The sequence below is a fragment of the Blennius ocellaris genome, assembly GCF_963422515.1.
Source record: "Blennius ocellaris genome assembly, chromosome: 2".
Classification (NCBI taxonomy): Eukaryota; Metazoa; Chordata; class Actinopteri; order Blenniiformes; family Blenniidae; genus Blennius; species Blennius ocellaris.
In genome coordinates, this window is record NC_137651.1 from 28,500,941 (window position 1) to 28,521,850 (window position 20,910).

Consider the following 20,910-nt stretch of genomic DNA (forward strand, 5'->3'; position numbering starts at 1 on the left):
AGTCTAGTGCAGACCGTGTGCTTCTAATGTTCCACTTTGCAGCTGTTGCAGAAGAAAAATTTAATCTCGGCCTTCTTGAGAGGACAACTCACAAATTAACCAGGCATCTGTGGACCCAGATCTGTTCGAAAGATTTGCAGATTGCGCAAGGAGAAAACAAGCCTTTTTCTTTTATCGCCCTTTATAGGCGAATAAAATGCTAAGTAAACCCATAAAGGCTAAGTAAAATGAATAAAAGCCGAGAGTAAAAGCGAGAAGGAGCGAAGGAACAGAATCTTGAGGCATCGTAGAGCAGGATAGATGGGTAGGCGAGGGGGTGGTTGTAAAAGGTGGTTGTTGCCAGGTATTTGTGGCTGTATTCTGACAGATTTAGGCTAGACAGAAGGGGTAGAATAGATATGAGATGGAGGGCTTGGTAAGACAGGAAGTAAGTGATAAACAAACGTGGCTGCACACTGAAACGGCATCTGTAGAAACCAAGACTCTTGGTAATGTGTCTCCTGCTGCCCAATCTTTCAACCCACATTCACTTCATGTTGACTCCTTGCTTTGCTCCTTGGTCGTAAGGGGGGGCTTCAGATAAATTCTCTATTTCGCTTTTCCTCCCTCGGTTTTTCTGATGTAATCTCTAGTTTGTGTTCTCTGGGCTCCTCATCATTGTCCCCTAGTATTTTCTGGTTTCCCTCTTTTTCTCTTCCCATTTTCATGATGCTCAGGTTTCCTTATTCACTGGAGCCCATTGTTCTTCTATTATAGTTTGCTGACTTTGGATGGAGTTGTGTAAATGTGCATCCGCCTTTTATCTAAAAATACACATCCTGCCCACCAGTTAATAAAAAACAACAAAAAAACAAAAACAAAACATTACTCCCTGCAATCCACTGCAGAACCATCTACAATGCAAAACACAGCTCTACAGAAGATTACTTGTATCTAATCGGCCATCTATCTGCCAGAAATATCATTATCACACCATCTCCACTGGAAGTGTTATTTCCAGAGTGAGTACACTGAAATTTCATGGTAATAAATGCTGAGAATCCGATTAAGAGGCCGATAGGAGACGTGTGACGCTACTGGGAGACGAGCAGAGTAATTACCGGGCGAAGTATAGTCCCCTGTCCCACTGGGGCGGAGGAGAAGAGGCAAGGACGGTGATGGAGTGAATGAGCGTCAGAGTGCGGATGACAGAATGAAAAGTTTATCAGTGTTAATCAAATCCTATTTCTGGCACACTATCTCAAACCAGGACATACTACATGACTGCTGGGTGCGTATAAAGCAACACTAGCCCCCAGTCCCTCCTCATTTACATTTATCCCATTCTCAAGCTCCATAAATATTACTCTTCCTCTCAATTCCTTCTTGCACTTGTCCTTATAGTGTCTGTCATTTCCATTTCTCTCAGTATATCAGCACTAGTTTCTGCCTCATCTCAGGCTACTCAGTTCAGCCATTCCAGCTGAAATGTCATTAAGATCTAATTAAGATGTCAGAGGCGCTTGTGAACGCCATAGCAGCTCTTGTTAATTAGCTCTTTAGCATACAGCTCAATATGTGTGAGAAATTGCCAACTGATTGGAATCATTGTTGCAAAAACTATTGCGCTTTCTGTGTGCTGCAAACACAACCTTGAGTTTACAACCCGATGAAAGCATAGCACATGCAGGCCGACATACACAGTGCAGCGTGAGAACATGTGCACATTAACATACAGGCTATGGATTTCAGCTAATTGTACTGTTCATCAACAGGTTAAATCCAAGAAATGTGTTACATAAATAATATCTCTCTCACTCACATTATTTTCCTCATGGTGCAGGAGAGGCATGAAGGCAAATTAATCTTTTTGCTCAATCCTCTGGAGATGATATCCCTTTACTTAGTCTGACAGGAATTTCTTCTGATGCCACCATGAAAAAGAAACTGGTGGCTTACAGCTCAGAGATGTTGCAGCAGTCAAAGAGAATGAAAAACTTCTCCTGTCTCTGAAACATCCCATTAGCCTGCACGAAGCCATTCTGTGGCAAACGGCACTTATCTGTTGATGAAAATGACTGGACTGAATTTAACTAACAGGGTTGCACCATCTGTTTGAATAACTATTGATGGAAGGTTTGTAATCATTGGTAAGATGGGAAGTTGCAGGTATTTTTCTTTTTTTTTTTCCTCTGGGGTATTGGCTTGAGAACAATTTAGAAAGTGTGGCATGGGCATTTTTCTAGTATAGACTGCATCGGAAACTGCATTCCGCTTTACTCAAAATGTCATTATACGACTAACAACACCCATTTTTTCTTGTCACTCCATAACAAGATAAGATGATTGCAGTTATTGCACATTGCTGCACAGATGTGCCTGAAAGTTAGAAGACAAATGAGACTGGATTGATTAGTAAATTCATATTTATGTTGTCTTGTGGCTAATTGTACATGCAGTTTTCAATGTGACTGACAGAGGAGTAATTTAAGTACAATGGTTAAAGTTACTTTACATTCCAGCATTTGGAGGGTATCAATTCTAAATCAATTTTCACTCTGACAAAGGATGATATGTTATTTTGTTGTTACGACAGATGAACACTAATGTAATGATGTCCTTTAAATTCCCAGTCAAGATATATTTAGAGGTGTAATGCCTAGAATGCTTTGCATCATTCACTGGTCCCGTATTAGACTGTTATGAATGAGAAAATAACTCACCAGACCAAACTCCTGTCAAAATATTAGCAATTGTGTGAGCTTATATGTCTGTACTGTCACTTAAGGTTTTTGTGACATTTCTCCGGTTTGGCCCAATTAAAATGAGGGCTGGTGTGATTCCTGCATGAGTGCGGACCATTTATTGAAGTGCAAATGCTGCAATCCAAACACTGCTGCACAGCAAACATGTTTTAAAAGCAAACCCTCACTATGCTCCAAAATGAATGCCACACAGGCTGTTTAAAGCACAATTACAGTCTGAACAGAGCACAGATGAAGCAACATCTCCTCCCAGACCATTATCAAGATGTGTTGGTTGCTGTTCATGTTGTAGTCTTGCAACAAAGGCTGCAAGAGAGGACATGTACAACCACTATGGGCTATAAAAAGAATTGCCTTCAAAGTTAAATAATTGCCATGGTCATACCGCCTTGTGGATGCCCGATCCCGTCAGATCTCTGAAACTAAGTGATGTAGGGTCTGGTGAGTACCTGGATGGGGGACTGTGAGGGAACACCAGGAAGCCTGGGTAAATGCAGTGAGATTGAGTGATTGGTGGTGGTCGGAGATTAGCAGCCTGGTTTCCGTCAGTCGACCCCAGGGCAGCTGTGGTTACATACGTAGCTTACCACCACCGAGTATGGACCGAATGAATAATTGCAATGTAAAGCGTCTTTGAGTGTCCAGAAAAGCACTCTATAGAACCTATGCATTACAATGTAATGACAAAGCAAAGACTATGCTTTTTGTGTTCAACGTATCTCCTGTTGTGGCTTCAAAATGCTATATAAGTATATCTAGTATTGACATCAATAAAATTGAAAAAAATATGTTCTTGATAGTTTATGTTCCCATATATTCTGATTGATTTCAACAGAACCAGAAAATGACTGAAGAGCCTTGCTAAAGATAAGGCAAAATATTGATTGGAATCTTAAACCTGGTTTTCCTGATGGTCTGCTAATGTGAAAACAAGCTCCCGTGACTCTTAAGATGCTTCTGTGACGAGTGGTATTGAGCCATTTAAGTGAAATGACAAGCTCACAAAATCTGCATGAGATCTGCTTTTCCATTAATTTATATGCATTTTATACCAGCAAGTGTGTGGATGGTCAACAGAGTTAGCGGATTAAAGAACACTGTCTTTGACAGGTGGCCTGATCCAGTGTGTAAATTGGTTTTCCTCCTTATTTCCACACTGATTTGATCTCAGATGTTCAGTAGAAGCTTTACATAGAAAGCGCTACATTTTGTATTTTGTACTTTTTGAGAACGCTCTCTTGCCATCTGAAGATTTGAATAATTTAAACATCTCTATCCATATGATTCTGTAGTAAACAGCAGTGTTTTTATGTTAGCTATTGGTTCAGTTTCGTGATATCTACACACAATTCGCCATCAGGTTCTGTAATTAAAAAGAAATCAAGCTATGCCATGAATACCAACGACCAACCACGTTACCTTGGCAGCAGAACAGCTTGGTAGTTAGCGCGGCCCTCTCAAAAGGAGGCTTCTGTTTTTAATCTTCAGCCAAAGCCCTCTCTATAATAAGTTTGCATGTTCTCCCAGAGGGTGTGTGGATTTCCTCTCGAGGCTCTGTGTTCTCTCTCTCACTCCAAACACATGCAAATGGGTTTGTGATTTTAAATTGCCAAGCAGAGTGGTGAATATTTTGACAACGACAGATCGGATATCTGACCAGTCTGTGTCACTGCTGGGACAGATTCCTGCACTCTTACAAGGCGCTGTGCCACTGTGTGCTCTTAAAAAGTCAGGTCACAGTATAGGGGATGCGAGCCCTGTGGTAGTTATTACTAAACTTATTAAATCTGACTTTGGTTTTGTTCAGCAACACTTTTTTACTATAGAGCTTTATTGAGTTGATTTATATACAGATGGACTTTAATGTACCTCACATTAAATCAGTTTTAATTGACAGAATATCAAAAACCATCAGCAATGTGCCCCCGGGTGCATGTGGTTCGATAAGTAGTTGAATATATAAGCATCTACTTATCAGGGGAAGTGAATAACTCTAATTATCTCTTTATCATGGCACCTGTTGGCAGGTGGATAATATTTGGCAGGAAGCAATTATTACACCCTCAGCGTTGATACATTAGAAGCAAGCAAGGAAAGACCAAATTAATGTTTTTGAGTTTTGAACAGCGAGTTTGAAGATCTGGGTCAAGGGCATCTCCAAAATTGCAGTTCTTGTGGGCTGTTTCCAGTCTGCAGTTGTCAATATCTATTAAATATGGTCCGATTAAGGAAAAGTAGTGAACCGGCGACAGGGTCACGAGCGACCAGGGCTGACATGATCCCATGAAGGCACCACCTCACCTTCCAGGACTTAAAAAGATATTGTGCTGAAATCTTGTTAGCAGATACTACCGCAGGAGGTCTAGTGGAGCCTTGAGCTGTAAAGGGCTGCAAAGCGGCACACATATCATTGGTCATAATGTTACGGCTGACTGGTAGAGGTACAGAGCTGACCAAGTGGTCGGAGCTTTACATCAATCTCACATGAGCCGAAGCTTTGAAGTCAGCTATTTTCTTCTCCTCATACTGTTTCTACATGGCCGCCTTTTGATAGATTTGCTCGGTGTGTTATGAGAACATTCGATGTGCATCTCAGCACACTTTTGCTTTTTCTCTTTGCCTCGCCTTGGTACCAAGACATGATGTCCTCGAATGAAGAGACTTTGAAGTGCCAAACTTGTGTGGGCACATCAGACTATTCTTTTAGCTGCTCCTGTATTTGTTTACTATATAATGATCTGAGGTTTCCCAAGGATTCACAGTTATTCAGATTCAGCTCGCACTTTTTAAAGATTTTCACATTATCGTTGCTATTGGTCAGAGCTCCACTTGTTTCAATAAAATGTATTTTAACTGTGTGATAGGTAAATGGTGCATATAGTACATTAGCTGTACATTGGGCTTCATAAACATGAAGGCCTTTGATAAATTACTTACTGTATATGGTGAAGAGACTAACTCATGTGCCGGTGTGAGATTTAGGAGGAATGCTTTGCGATTATCAGCCATCACATTATGAGCAGAAGTGAAGTCCTTACAATGGCACTATTAGTAGAGAAGATATCTAAAGTGGCAAGTTAACTTTTTATCCTCAAATTGGAGGGAAAAAAAACCTGAAGTTTTACACGAGCGAAGCTATGATGGCAAGATAACCGGAAGAGCAGTGAACCAGTATCAAGGTCCTGGACAGCCAAGGCTCACTGATGCATGCAGCCCCAGTGGTCAAAGCAAACAGACGAGTTACTAAAGCTGAAACTTCTGCAGACATTTATGCTGGCCCCCTTTGAAAGCTATGAGAACACACAAAGCATCCCGGTTTGTCACATACAGAAAGCAAAAGGAGGTCTTATGTGACGTTAGGCAGATGGTCATAATGTTTTGGTTGATTGGTGTAGTTCAAATAGAAAGTCTTTATGCAGGAAAATTGTATGACGCAAGAACCACTAACTGAATTGTTGCTTTGCAATGAGTATAATAAATGGTACACTTGGCTTTTAGCTGTGAATACTAAATGTACTCGTATAACCATGGGATTTACCACAAAGGTTTAGATAGAGGAATTAAAACATATTTCAAACATGTTGGCTTATGGAGAAAAGGAATGTACTTGTAAGCTGTGACACCCAGGTGTGATTACCTTTGCAAATGTTTATGTGGACTCACTTGAAAGGCAAAGATGACTCACTGGGCAGCAGGATGGAGATAAATCCATGCACGTCTTAACAAGGGCAAGGTAGCCCTTTTTATCCGTGCTTGAGATTTTCATAGAGTACTTACATGTCTTAAAATTGGACACGAGTGCTTCAAGCGAGTACAGTCTCCAGTGTCACACCTTGACAAACACAGCTGAAAGTATGAATATGAAAAGGAAGGATTAGGATTGACCAGAGGCGCTGCTCTGATTCCACCGAGGAACGTCTTTATTGTTACCATCTCTCCCAGCAGTGAGACGAAGGCTTAACTCTCCTCAGTGAGTATGGCCATACGACTGAGCTGCCAGTGAGATTTTTCCCTTTTTTTTTTTTTTTTTAACATCTGAAAATCTAATAATAGCAGCAGTAGCCGACTGGCCCTCAGAGGATGCAGAATGACAAGCAGGTCAGCAAAGTGAGTGCCGGTACAGCAGCACTGCTCCTCCACAGTTGCCATTGTGGGCCGCCAGCTCAAAAGAGCCATATGTGGTGTGTTTGCATCTCAAGTGCGCACTCGCATGCACTCACACGAACGTATGCACACAAGCTCACCTTCCCCTGAACACAAAACACGTGTGATTTATTCTGTACATCTGGCAGGGGCTCATATTTTATTCCATTACATTCCAGACATCAGCCACCATCCACCCATTGTGTGCAAGCCAGTGGGTTTTGGCATAAGGGGGACAAGCAGATTGGCCGAGGAAGAGAGGCTTCTCCCAAAGGTAGCTGCATAGCTCAACAGTGATGAACAATCGTTATTTCCAAAAATGAGTTCAATTGAGGTAAATGAGGAAGGAGGAAAAAAAAAAAAAAAAAAAGATTCAATTCGAGTGAAAGAAATAAAGGTAAAAATGTGGTGGAGAGGGGGATGATGCACAGAGATAGACGCGAGTTGACAAACAGCAGAAGAAAGTAGGAGTGTTTCTGCCAAGCCAGATGAGGTCTGAGGGAGGGGAATGTCCGAAATAAGTACGACACTGACACTGAAGAGGAGAGGCCAGACCAGAACGAATGAGGGAGACGAGCTATTTGGTACCCGGTATGCAATATTAGCAAATCTGATACCTATAATCTACTTTCTACACATCAAATACCCTGACAAAGTATTGCTATCTAAAAAAAAAAAAATGTTGGCAATGGACACTGGTTTGGAGGATTAAATAATCTCTACTGCAGTTGAGGTCTCTCTATTACTATTACACTTAATTTCAATCTGATATTGATACATGGATCCTGTCTTTCTTCGAGAAAATATATAGACCCCCCCCCCATATATATATATATATATATATAATATGACAGTCAAACTGCCGCCACTGAACATCTGCCACCAGCGAGTAAACAAAACGGAGATGGAACAAGCGTGGAATGACGCTCAGACAGATGTTTTCAGTAATGCCATTAGATAATCCTTTAACTCCCTGAAAAACAAGATCATTACTGCTATTTCTGTGAGTGTATCTCATCTATTTGCCACGGCATTTATTCAAAAGCCTGATCCATGGGTCATTACGGGAAAGCCTACAGCTTTATCAAGATGGAGCCCCAAACTATGCAGCAGAGCGGCACACACTTAAAGAGAGTGACAATCCCATTTAACAGAGAAAGGAAACACTGATATGGCAGCTGGTATAACAGGTGATAAGTGTTGTGCTGCTGCTGCTGCTTGAGGAGGTGAAATCTCAGGGCCGGGCCTACAATCAGGAGCAGATCTAATCTTTCAGCAAATCCGAAAAAAAATAAATAAAAAATAATAGAGGAAACTAAATGCAGTTTGACACAGTAGTTATCAGATCTGTGAGGGCATTAAGACAGTCATGGGGGATAAGAAAGACCACAGATAATGGGGATATTAACAGTGCAGGGACACTGAAGCTTCCTTGAAACTGCTGTTACGGACTCAAATGGTTTAGTTCACATCTTGTTTAGCCTCGTTTATTTTAGTCAAATCACAAATTCACGTTGGAAAATCCTGCATGTCAAAGACATTTCTGGCTCCATGTGAAAGGATCCTGCCTGTTTACCAAACCAGATGGTTTGAACTATTAGATATTTTGCAAAAACATTAAGAATAAATACTGAAATAACTGTACCAATCTAAAAAGATACTGTAGATAAATATATTCATTACAGTTAATCTCACTTGGAGTCTGAGGTTGGGGGTATTTCAGAGAGGAGTTTGAATGTTTTCCCTGTGGATGAGAGTTTTTAACATTAGATAAGTGAGTTGTATCTCTAAATTGACTGTGTCTGTGAATGAGAGCGTTTAAAGTATCCCTCTCTCTGTTTGACTTATGATGTGTTGACCTGTTGCAGGCGTATCCTGCCTGCACCTTCTTTTAGCTCCGATCGATGTAGTGAATGGAGGGGGATTAATTTTGTTCTCTTTTGGTCATTTTCTGGCCTGAAGACTTGGCTTCCTTTCACCGAGCTGCTTTTGGACAAAGCTCATAGATTCTGTCAGTCAAAACAAACACGACTGAGTCAAAGGCTCCACTGGCAGCATTTATGAAATAAGGTTTGTTGGCTATATTTTTATTTTTTGGTTAAAGGGGTAGATGTCAATTTTTTTCTTTCAGTATTGAATACACAGCAGCAATTGGAGCATCGCAAACTTTGAAAGTCTAGCCAGTGAGAAATATTTTATTTCAATTGATCCCAGGGACACAAATCTCACTTCTATCTGAGCAGAGATGTTGCAGCTTTGATTTTTATAGCCACTTTTCTTTATTTCATTGGAGATACTCATTTATTTCACTGGCATTTTTATTGATGTGAATAAAATGGTATTTGGTACTTTTGAGAATGAGAGGAACAGAGATTGATTTGAATATCAACACGACAAAATACACACTGACGGACGCCACTCAGTGATAAATGTCCTGATAACCACACAATAACTTTGCGTTTGCATAGCTATATTATTTAAAATAGATGCCAGTGATAGTTTTACTTACTACTTTTTAAATTTTTACCAGTGCTGCCAACTGATTAAAATTTTAATCAGATTATTTACAGACTTGCTGTGGATTAATTTTGCTTAATCACAATTTAATATCATAGATTTTTAAACAATATTAATCCTTTTTGAAGGGGAAACACGTTCTCGGAAGAAGAGAATATATATGCACTTAACGTGTCTATTAAACACTTTAACAGTTCGTGTTAACAAAAATGGGTTCTCTTTTTCAAACAAACATTTATCGACATTGATGGGTTACTCCTTTATCAGCAACTACTAAGACAAACTACCTTGTTGACATTGTCTGATAGGAGACGCGTAGCACAGAGCTGCCTGCTCATGGAGTTCAAATCAGACCAAGACAGTGGCTCGGTCACATACTTGCTCTTTGATTGCTAAAAGCGTTCAGCGAAACCTACTGCAGAAAGAGTTCAAGATGAGAAATAATCTGTAGTTACTGAATCTGTCCTCGTTGTGGTTCCACTACAGATAGTTTTGATGTTTTACAAAAGTTCCGGGATGCATCGGACATCATCTCCCCATGCCTCATTTGCATAAATGATGTTGTGTAATGCAAATGAGATGCAGGGTGATGCAAAACACTCAGAATGCACCACACTGCACCCAGCATGCACTGCGGAGCATTAATGAATGGGAAGCGGGAAATTGACAGGTCCTGTGGACAAATATCTTCATTGTGCACTGCAGAAGGGTTAATTCCATTGGAAACCTTTAGTCAGATTAATCACGATGGATTAATCCACGTTAATGTGTTAATTTTGTTTTTTTTTACCATAAAGCACAAATCAATTCGAGAAAAGAAATGAGAATAAAAGGATGGATCCAAACTTCACATTAAAGTAGTCAAATAAGGAAGAACAAAAATATGAAACCCTCAATAGAATAAAAACAAAGTATTATACCTTTAAAACAGCAATCTGTTTGCAGCAAAGTGTCTCAAAGATAACTGGAAAAAGTCTCAGTACGCTTTTGATGCATTTCTTATATCTCATATATTAATCTGAGGAGATTATCAGAATAATCAGAGAACCGCTGACTTCGATACCCCAGGTGAACAAGATATATACATTCTTAGTTTCTACTATCAACGTAATGAAAACTTAAAAAGAATTGCAGTGTTTCGTAGAAAGATTATTTAACGAGACCTGAGATTTTGTTTTTGGAGCATTAAAGGGGATTTGGATCAAAACAAGCTGAAACAATTACACACAGTTACAATTAAATTAACAATTTAGAAAACAACAACAATTTGACGCTATTTATGCACAAAGTTGAAAAAAAATAAAGAATGTTGTGATAGAGAAAGAAAAAACAAACAAGCAAACAAATTGAAAAAAAAACAACTTGAGCTGGGATGCAACAGTAATAGTAAAGTTGCACAAAGGTCCAACTCACATATTAGAAAGGAATATCTGAAAGTATTTACCACCTTGCCAAACCCCACTGCAGACAACCTACAAGCTGCTTCTGTGAATTGCAGTGTGGACCACAATATTTATCAAAATCACCATATCTACCAAGAATTCTAACGACATAAGTCAACTCAAAAAAGTGACATTTCAAAAAACCTTTTCTTGTAGGGATTTATGAGGTCAAATCCATCTAATCTCTCTTTCATTTGCCCGTCAGACATCCCTCCTTCGTCTGTCACATGGCTCCCTTAAGTCATTTCACAGTCCTCCTCTTTTTATTTTATCAGACATTTTGTCTCTTTTACTCCTTTCTTGTCACAACCTCTCCTGAGCTGCAGTCTATCAGTATATTTAATCTCATTATTCTATATATGCTTCTAATGGTGAGGATTGAGTTGCCATTTACATATCTCTGAACACTTAATGATTTCATATTATAGTAATTTTTTTCTTCTCTATCGTCTGGATAGCTCAATTTAAAAAATGAATATAGTAGCAGTGAACAGTGAAATCACTGAATAAAACAGGAAAGTACTTCACTTATAACGTGCAATTCCCTGCTTAAACAATCTTAAAGTGCTTTACAGGATTGTCTATCGTCACCCTCAGGCAAAGACTTACAAGCCAGGTTTAAAGAGCACCGTTCGGGACACAGACATTTAATATGACTGCTAAGTTGTGGCACCTCAGAACGCCTCTGACCTCGTCGATACCGTCATGGCAGCAGCGATCCTCAGGAACGGGTCAGCTGCTCAACCCCCACACCAGTCTGCAGGTCTTTGGGACAGGGCTTTCAGTGGTGGGGAAGGCTTGGCCCTGAGGTTACAAAAGCCCATTTTGCAGGTTTGAATCCCACCGCTGACAGGTTCCTGCTGGGGTTCCTCCACCTGTTGACACCCCCCCTCAAGCTCCCCTGGGCTGTGACCTACTGTTGCTTGTAAGTGTAGCTAAGGTTATATATATACAGGAAGGGTCAAATGCAAAAAGGGAGGCTCCACAAGGGGACTGATGAAGTATGCTTCTCCAACTTTTCTTTCAGTGTGTCTGCCCCAAACCATCTCCAAGTAGAGCTCTGGAAACGCCCCCTGTTAAAAATCCTCTTTGTACAGGCCCACAACCTCGAGCTTCTGCCAGGTAAATCCATTGCATATCTTCCTGTCTGTGTTTTTATCCGTTCATGTAATGTTGCCTTGGGTTAGGTGCGCTATAAATTTCAAGTTGTTTTTTTTTTTTTATTACATTAAAAGGACATTAAAAAGAAAAGATTCAGACACCTCAACGTTTGAATTGAGTGTGTTGCACAATGTCGCATCAACAAACAACCTGCTTTATCACAGAGCCATCCATTGCAAGGTACATCCTCTTTTAAGTCATGCCATTATGTTCACTTCAGTGCTTGTTGGGGTTGTTTTTATCCGCCCGTTCATCTAAAGCCACTTTATTCATGTTACTCTCACGGGGGCTGGAGCTCATCCCAGCAGACAAAGGGGAAGAAGGCAGGCTGCAATATGGACAGGTCAACAACAATGCCAAACACATATTGACAACTAAGGCCCATTTAGACTCAGCAATTTACTTATTTACCGCGTTGGAGGAGAAAACACAAAGACAGATGGGGGAACATGCAAGAAAGGCTCTCAGACTGTAATCAAACCCAGGTGGAAAGTGATAACCACAATGAGGACAATCTCTAATAATCGTATAAACAAACATTGTGTGTGTGTGTGTGTGTGTGTGTGTGTGTGTGTGTGTGTGTGGGCGGGGGGTTACTAAAATGTGAAATGTTCAATAAACACTTCTCATGTTTTAATTAAAGAAAAAATGGGTTTTTAGCACTGTCGCTTTGTACAGAAACACTGGCTCGGTTTACAATACTAAATGATTACCACACTTGTGTGAAACACTAAATAGCAAATCTCAATGTCAAATTATGCTTTCATACATTTGTGGTTGTTTTTATTCCCTCCGCTTTGCAGACTGTGCAATGTGTGTCCTTCAACTGCCACAGCAACAACAGCTGAATCACTGTGTGAGGACATTTTAAAACCATATGCAATACTCTCCCAGTGCAATCTTTTCCAGGCGACGCATAGTTTTGTACGGGTGTCTTGGAGTGTAATTACATGGGCATGTGCCTGCGACTCTGCCGTTTGAAATGAAAACGATTACGGCCTGTCTGAGAGGTTATGTTGGAAGGCAAACTGTGGAGAAAAGGGGCTGAAACATTCGCCACTCAACAAGGCGTATCTGTGTCTGGCACAGCTGAAGGGGGATGGGGTCATGTTTAAACAGTTATGAAATTAGCAAAATCTAGTTGAGCACATGACAAGCGGTCTGTTTCATTCAGAAGTCAAAGTACAGCCGTTCAGAATAACACTTCTTCCTCCGCATGGCTTGCCTACTCTTGCCCAAGTTACAGTGGGAGTGCTCATTCCTTCTCTCCCCCGTGCCTCTGGAGGGAATCAATTGTTCTTTTTGCTATTTCCAAGGTGCCATCTTTCAAGATATCATATTACACAGTGTCAGCACCTACCAGGATTTCCAGACTGCCAGGGCAGGATGACCCCTCCCCTCCAGATTAGACGCGATCAATTTCAGAAAGGAGAACTGGTGGGCTTTTCAGTGGTCCTCTAGGCCTTTGACTGTGATGTGCACAGAGACATAAGTGTGTCTGCTTCACTTTACACTCTTCTGAACCACTATCTGACACTACAAGATAATCCACCTGTGACGGCCTCTGTGTTATATCATCACTGGATGGTGGAGCACATGCTAAATGGAAGAAAAATAGTACCTGTGGTGATGGTGGTTTGTAAGGGCTTCTTGCCTTGTCATTTTCTTTTGCTTGTTATACTGAGGTCCAGTATGTCGGGCTTTTAAATTGATTATGATGACCCCACATAATATATTAGACAAATTCAAATGCCTACAAATGTACATAGCTGTTGGGTTTATATTTTTTTCTTACAAAATGTCTGGCATATAATAATGGGTGGGAGCTTTACCCTTCCTCATTTTCCTCCCAAGTTTGCTACCGGAAAACAACCATGTTTCACATATGAGCATAAATGCATACCATGCGTAAGCAAACATGTTGGCACCCAAACACATTTGCTCACCCAAATCTGTTGCTACAGCTCAGCTGTGGGTGCAGTGAAGACTGCAATGGTGTGAGAGCAAGGAGGCGTTGGAAGCTCCTACCAGGTTTCTTCATAATGGTAGGTTTGACATTCACCCCGAGAGGCTGTGGGCTGTGATTGCTGCTCCCACAGAAATGAGTCAAGCTGCCATGACGAATACAGAGGGATCTCCTCTGATGGATGGAGACAGCTATGGTGAAGGACCTGAAGACGTCTGGGGGCCGAGTGCGCATACTGTACCTTGATTTACCAACACACTGCATCTGACAAGTTGAGCCGTCATTGCTCTGTGCTGGCAGCTTTCTGGCGCATTTCGTAACGAAGAGAGACAGAAAACAGGTACAGTATGCCAGTGGAATCGCCGAGTGAATGTCTTCCATCACATGGCTTTTTGAATCATACATGCAAGCGCTCACCTCCTCCAGATCGCTCAGCAACGAACATTGCAAGTGCCTGCACTCCAGCTTCTCTCACTGGTCAGATCTGACTGAGTCCTGCTCGTCTGCTGACAGTCCAGGCAACGCTGGACAAACAGTTTCAGACATTTGTCTTTTTCACTGTTTCAGAGATCGACAGCATGTTATAAAACACACTGACAAAAACTCTGCTGGTGAGGATATACTGCCAAAACTATCACATTGTTTATTCGAGAAAATAAAGGTGTTGTGACAGCAAATCATCCCTCTATCCACCCAGCAATACACATTTTATTTATCAAGCTCAGAGAAGGGCAAGAACACGTCCTAACCACTGGTCAACACACTCATCAGTTAAAGTTAACATTAGGAACCAGAGTATCTATAGAAAATCAAACAAGCATGGAGAAAACAGTTCAACTCCATATCCAGAATTAACCACAGCAGCTCAGTGTATGATTTTGAGCCGATTGTTAAGATTCTGAGCCAGCGATGGCAGCAGACAATAAGTTGAAGAAGCGCTTAAGTGCCGACAATTCGCTCTGATTGTCTGTGCCAAAAGCTGAATTAAATCATTCCACTGTTGTCGTGTAATTCACTTGAAAAGTTGAAACTTCACGATGACACTGCAGAAAAGCTCAGGCAGGGGATCATGTGACGTCCTCAAAGGGAATTTAAAAGCAACCTGTTCAGCTCTGCTTTTCGTTTCTGAACAATGACATGTTTATTGCCTCATTCCTCTCAACAGTTTTTATCATTTCCGTTTTATTCTTATGCTCTTATTTTCCATTTTTTTCCGGAAATTAAGTTTAATCTAGATTTCAATGTCAGTTTCACATTTCCTTTGGTTTTCTCATTTCATCTTGTCTGCCATCAGCTTCATTTGCATTTTGTCTTCCTCAAGGTATTGTCATTCCAGTTCTCATCAAACTCAATTTAATAACTGCCGTAGTGTGCCTGTTAATGCTTTTCCCAATTAATATGTTGCTGCTTTGTTGTCTTTTCCTCAATTGTGTTGGCTTAACAATCATCTGTAAAACACTTCCAGTGGCACTAAACTGGCTGAAAGGAGCATTTACAGCTCAAACTGATTGATTGATTGATTGATTCATCCAGATCAAAGGTAAAAGGTCAAAGAGATCTTTATGTTGCCCTCAGGGAAATTAGTCTGCTGCCTTTAAAAACACAAAGACACACAAACCAACTTTGCATACTGATCCCTGTACCAGAACGAAGCCTTTGCCAGAGAATATTAAGCATTGCAATACCTCTGTGTTCAAATACAGATATCCACCATGAATTAATTTGTCCTAGAATACAAGAACGAGCACTGAAAGTATCAGTTGAAACAAAAGAGACTCTGTACACTGTCTGGGAGCAACATTACCACTAATAAGCTTTTACACAAACAAAAACTGACGACAAGGTGATGCTGCGAGACAAAGCTATCAAGGTAGTGACTTCAACAACAATACTACTGGTGGGATGCTTTGGTTTTCATGATCCATTGGTTTGAGGAAGGCATCTGAAAGGTCAGAGATGTTAATCTGCCACCAGTAAATTGAGAGGTAATAAAAGTCAATAGGAAGGATCCTGTGGGGACAACGATGATCATCATAGTTGGTTCACAGCAGCTCATCTAATAATGGCCAAAATGATTAACTCAGAGACCCCCTGATTGATCACCAGTTTAAAATTAGATCCTCTCAACTGGCTAGCATTTCGAAATGTTGCACCGGTTTAACAGCCTTTACACCAAATAGAGACAAACTAAGAAAAAACAACTCTGTCAGACATTTGAGTATTATTTAAAAAAAAATCTGTTTTGATTTATTAAAATTCCTGACAACTATAAGTTATGATGGCGATATATTGTGAGTCTATAAGCTCAGCTGTTTTCATTGTTTCATTGTTTCATTGTTACAGTCAGCAATCATTGTTTCAGCTTCATTTACAAGGAAATCTTCAGTAACACTTCTGTCCTCCAGGTGCTTCTATAATAATTAGAAGTGTTGGGCTCATAATAAAATAGTCTCAGAACCTGCTGGGACCATTTTTTGCTGACTATTGTTATGCAGAAAACCACTTGAACTGAAAGACCCAATAAGTGCAAATGGGTTCAGGGGTTCATTTTGTTAGCTAAAGGATTTATGTGGGCTATTCATCATATTTTAATTGACCACTTTTTACCACCTCCACTTTCCTTTTTCTTAATGTACTTTTTTTTTTTTTTTTAAAGCTGTACTTACTACTTTTAAGGTCACAATTTGAACGCTGTGAAACAAAAGTAAAGAAATACATACCCCAGGGCGATGTAACCTGTAGTTTAATTGCCAGCATCACATAATTTTGTTAAAGCATTTAGGCCTTGCCCTAAAATTAGCCAGCGCATTAGCAACCGTTTTGAGCCGATATAACTCAAGGGGCATTTTAAGGTAAAAATGAGCAACAACCTGCAGATCCTGAAAGACATTCAAAGTCAGCTTTTATTATCCCTCATCAAGCCACAACCAGTCAAAATGGTGGGATAAAGTACATATTAATAAAGGAATGACTGATTAAAATGTGTATGATTTCAATTTGCCCAGGAAAATAATCCAATGTCAATACTACAAACGCAACACGGATTGCATACAATCAGACGTTGTGCTGAACCTTCTTGTTTTCATCATTCCGACTGACAGGCAGCCTTCCAGATTTTGTGTTATTGACAGAAAATATTCAGTTGGTGGAGCCTCTGCTGCAACCACACAAGAAAGAACCAGAGCTTCTGTGTGGAATCAGATGGGTAGCACACAAATAACTAATTGAAAGTATGCAACATGAGGGTTTTTTTTCTCTTTCATCACGGCAGTTCAGTCATGTTCTTCAGATAGCGGAGGTATGTTTCCACATTTTATGATGTACCGATGTCACTGAGGATTTGAGGCCTTAATGCGACTCGTAGCAGAGTTACTGACTTGTCTAATGGAATTTGCAGAACTTTACCATCTTTACTGGCACTGTGAGGCATAAATATAAATATAAGTGTAGTGAATTTATCCTTTCAGTCAGTCTGTTCTCTGCCAATCACTGGTGAGTCAGAAATGTTGTCAGTTGAGTTGTACAGTGGGGAAATCTGAGGGACTATGCAACACAAGCGGACCACAGGGGGAAAAAGGCTCTTGTTTTGTATTTTTGATTAATCTTTTGGTAGGTTTTTTTTATAACTCTAACCGTCCCTCCAAAGGCCATAGTAGTCCCCCTTCCCAAAAAAGGACATTTAGGATAATGGCACCACAACCAGTTTTACCAAAAGAACCAAGACTCATTTTTTCACCCTGGCAATTTAGGGGCAAGGTAAATGTATTTATAGAGCACCATTCAGACAAAAAGTAATTCACAATGCTTTAAAAAGGAATAAAAAAGGACATTAAGCCTTTACAAATAATTCGGTGGCAGAAAAATACCCACAAATATTAATTCAGCATATTCCAGGTACCGTCGCAAACAGCATAAAAGAAGAATAAGGTAAAAGCTTAATTAAGATAAAGGCAATTAAATAAGTTAAGTCTCTTGTTTATTCAAAATGCAATTGCTGTCTGACAAAGTAGAGCTGTATAAGGAACTTTTATTGTATGTCTGACAGCAGCATCACTGTAGGTCCTTATGGGTTGAAATACATGGTATCTTGTGTTTTGTGATCTATGAACACCCTGATGACATCAATTCACATGTGGACAGAGGTGACTTAGTCTTTGCTGTTGCTTTCTGACTAAACGACAAACCCTTTTGGTCTTGAGTGCTTGGAAAATTTATCATATAAAGGCTGAGCAGCAGAAAAGAGGACCTTAAATAGAGTAGCACGACAACATGTCACTGTACAGGACAGACCAACCCTGCTGGTGTCTTTATTTTCCTCCACTGTCACAAAGGCAGCAGCAGTAAATACTGCTGTAAGTTCATAAAAGTATCTTTCAAACGCAGAACCAGACAGCTGGCACACCATCAAACGCAATAAAACATATGGTGTTCTGACAGCACATACATCAATGTCTGCCGGCACACAATCTTTGCTTTGAAAGCTTCTTCTCCATTGTTTGCTTGGGAAAGCAGAGTTCACAAGTCTTTAAAATCACACGACAATGCCAATGCTGGCAGAGTAAGAAAATAGTAAAACAGGAGAATCTAATAAAGATTGATAGTGCTGGATGTAATGTTTTATCATGGTTGTTGGGAATGGAAACTAAAGATGACCACAGTATTTCAAAGTAGTAAGTCATGTTTGAAATCTAACATTTGCACAGATACTTTATATGACAAACTTATATTTTATTGATGTCTTGTTTGGATTTGTTATATGCTGAGACTATGCAAACTCTTTAAAATCCCAGAGTACAAATGTCAGGTATTTTTTTTCTAATTGTTTAGAGACACGATCTCCACAATTACCAGCAAAGAAGAAAATGTGGAGTTTGCTATTTGAGCCTGCAGTCTCATGGAAATGAAACCCCTGGGCATTTACAGTTCAAAAATAGCCTTGTGTTCATATGAGGTTAATTGCTGAGAGCTAAGTGATACTGAGGAAGACTGTTACAATTATATTTTTCGGAGGTGCATTGAAGAGGGCCAATTCTTTAGCAAAATGGGGGGGGAAAGGACACATTCGAAGACACATGTCAGCCTGGCTGATTTACTAACCTCGCATGAATTTAAACACAATCTAACAAACTTGTTAATTTGTTATCCACCATGATTTATGCATTTTTGGGACTTTGCCATGTTCTAAATAATGCCACTCTATTCTGCAGCAATAAGATGCTGTAGTCTGTAGTGCAGACTCACTGCAAATGCAGTAATTTGAGAACAAGAGCACATACACTGTAACTTTAAATGTGTGCATATGCAAAGTGGCTGCATTTTGGCTGCAGCAGGCCATAATTCAGGGCAGCTTGTCCTCATTAAGACTTAGCAGTCTATCCCACCGAAGCTTCTTACACTGAGGGCAGCTTAGCCCTTTCATCCCCATTTTGATATGGACCTCAGCCCTGTCTCTCGAGTACAGCCATGGCAGCGATGGCAGTGGTGGAGCGCTCCCACTCCTGGGACCTGCAGTGGCCCTTAATGCAAGCTGGGTGACACCAGGTCAGGCTGCAGGCTGTGGCAACTCCCCAACATTAACGTCATTCATTTTCTCGACATGCAACCCGTCCACCCCCGTGGGAGAAAGAAATAAGCTTGAGTAATGTCATCTGCTGCATTTATTTTTTGTTTGTTTTTAAATGAATGCCACATCTGTCCCAGTTGTTCTGTTAAATATGCTCTGAAATGGCAGCTTTTTAAAATATTTCTTAGTTTGTCACTTACCATTGCTAAGTTTTACATGAGACGCTTTAAATTTCATGAAGTGCTGGAAGGCTGCAGGAAATGCAGGGTTTTTTTCTCTCTCAAGCAAGCAATTCTATCGAGGCTGGGTTAGATTAAACATCTCGAGACAGACAGACTTCACCTGCAGGTTAAGCCTTTGAAGGGATTGGCCAAATTTTGATCCCCATGTTGAGATTGTTATCAAGATTATTCTCACTTCGAAGGCGACGCCTCTCTGTTTACAGTGTCAAGTGGAAACGGATTTGAACCGGTGATCCAAAGACCTTCAGGTTGTCCTGACAAATGTGGCAATACTAACCTCACATCCAGATCAAATATTTTGTGTTAAGAAGCCAGCATACAGTGTTGACTCAAAATTCATTGTTTGCCTCCACAAGTCCAGAAACAGACTTGATCTGGCTGGTCAGTAATATGGTCATTTGTCGGGCAGCCACACATAGAACACAAAGCCTATATAGAGAACATCCTTGGTCAGCCAGGAGAAATTATCTATATAAAGACAACAAATGATTTGTGGGCCTCACCATGCATGAATATCGGCACAAATGCTGCCTTGTCACCGTCTTTTTATCCGTATACCCTTAGAATAATTCCTGATTTCATTACTGACCTACAATATAACAGCAACACTTTATATATATATACATACACATACACACAGACACACACACGCACACACACCCAATTCCTTTGGATGCATTATTTAAGATTGTTCTAAAATGAAACTTGCTGCGAGTGTCACGTCACAGTGATCATGGAGGGAAAAATAATGTTTGCTTAAATTGGACTGCACTGAACCGGGGCTTTTTAAAAATGACGCACACCCTCAGTTCGGCAATGGTGTTGCAAAACATTGCCACAGCAAGATGCAGGTGCTGGGTTTCTTTAAAACCTACGGTGAACTTGTTCCAACTAAAGGCATCAGCAAAAGCAGAGAGGCAACTTTACAAGTCTCCTGATGTGAAAAGACTTCAGCACAGATTGCAAAGGGCTTGCAAAGCCAAACTTGTACAGAGGGTTAACGTCATTTTTAAAAAGGACCCCGTTTCCCACATGGGGAATAGAATAGAATACAATAGAATAGAATAGAATAGAATGTATTAAAATAGAATGGAATAACCGAACACACCAACTGACCTAATAAAGTATTTTG

General features: G+C 40.3%; 1 protein-coding gene across 1 annotated transcript in view; it reads right to left on the reverse strand.

Moving 5' to 3' along the window:
* Positions 1 to 20,910, reverse strand: part of dph1 (diphthamide biosynthesis 1) — a 72,535-nt gene that overhangs the window by 32,214 nt on the left and 19,411 nt on the right. The window lies entirely within an intron of this gene.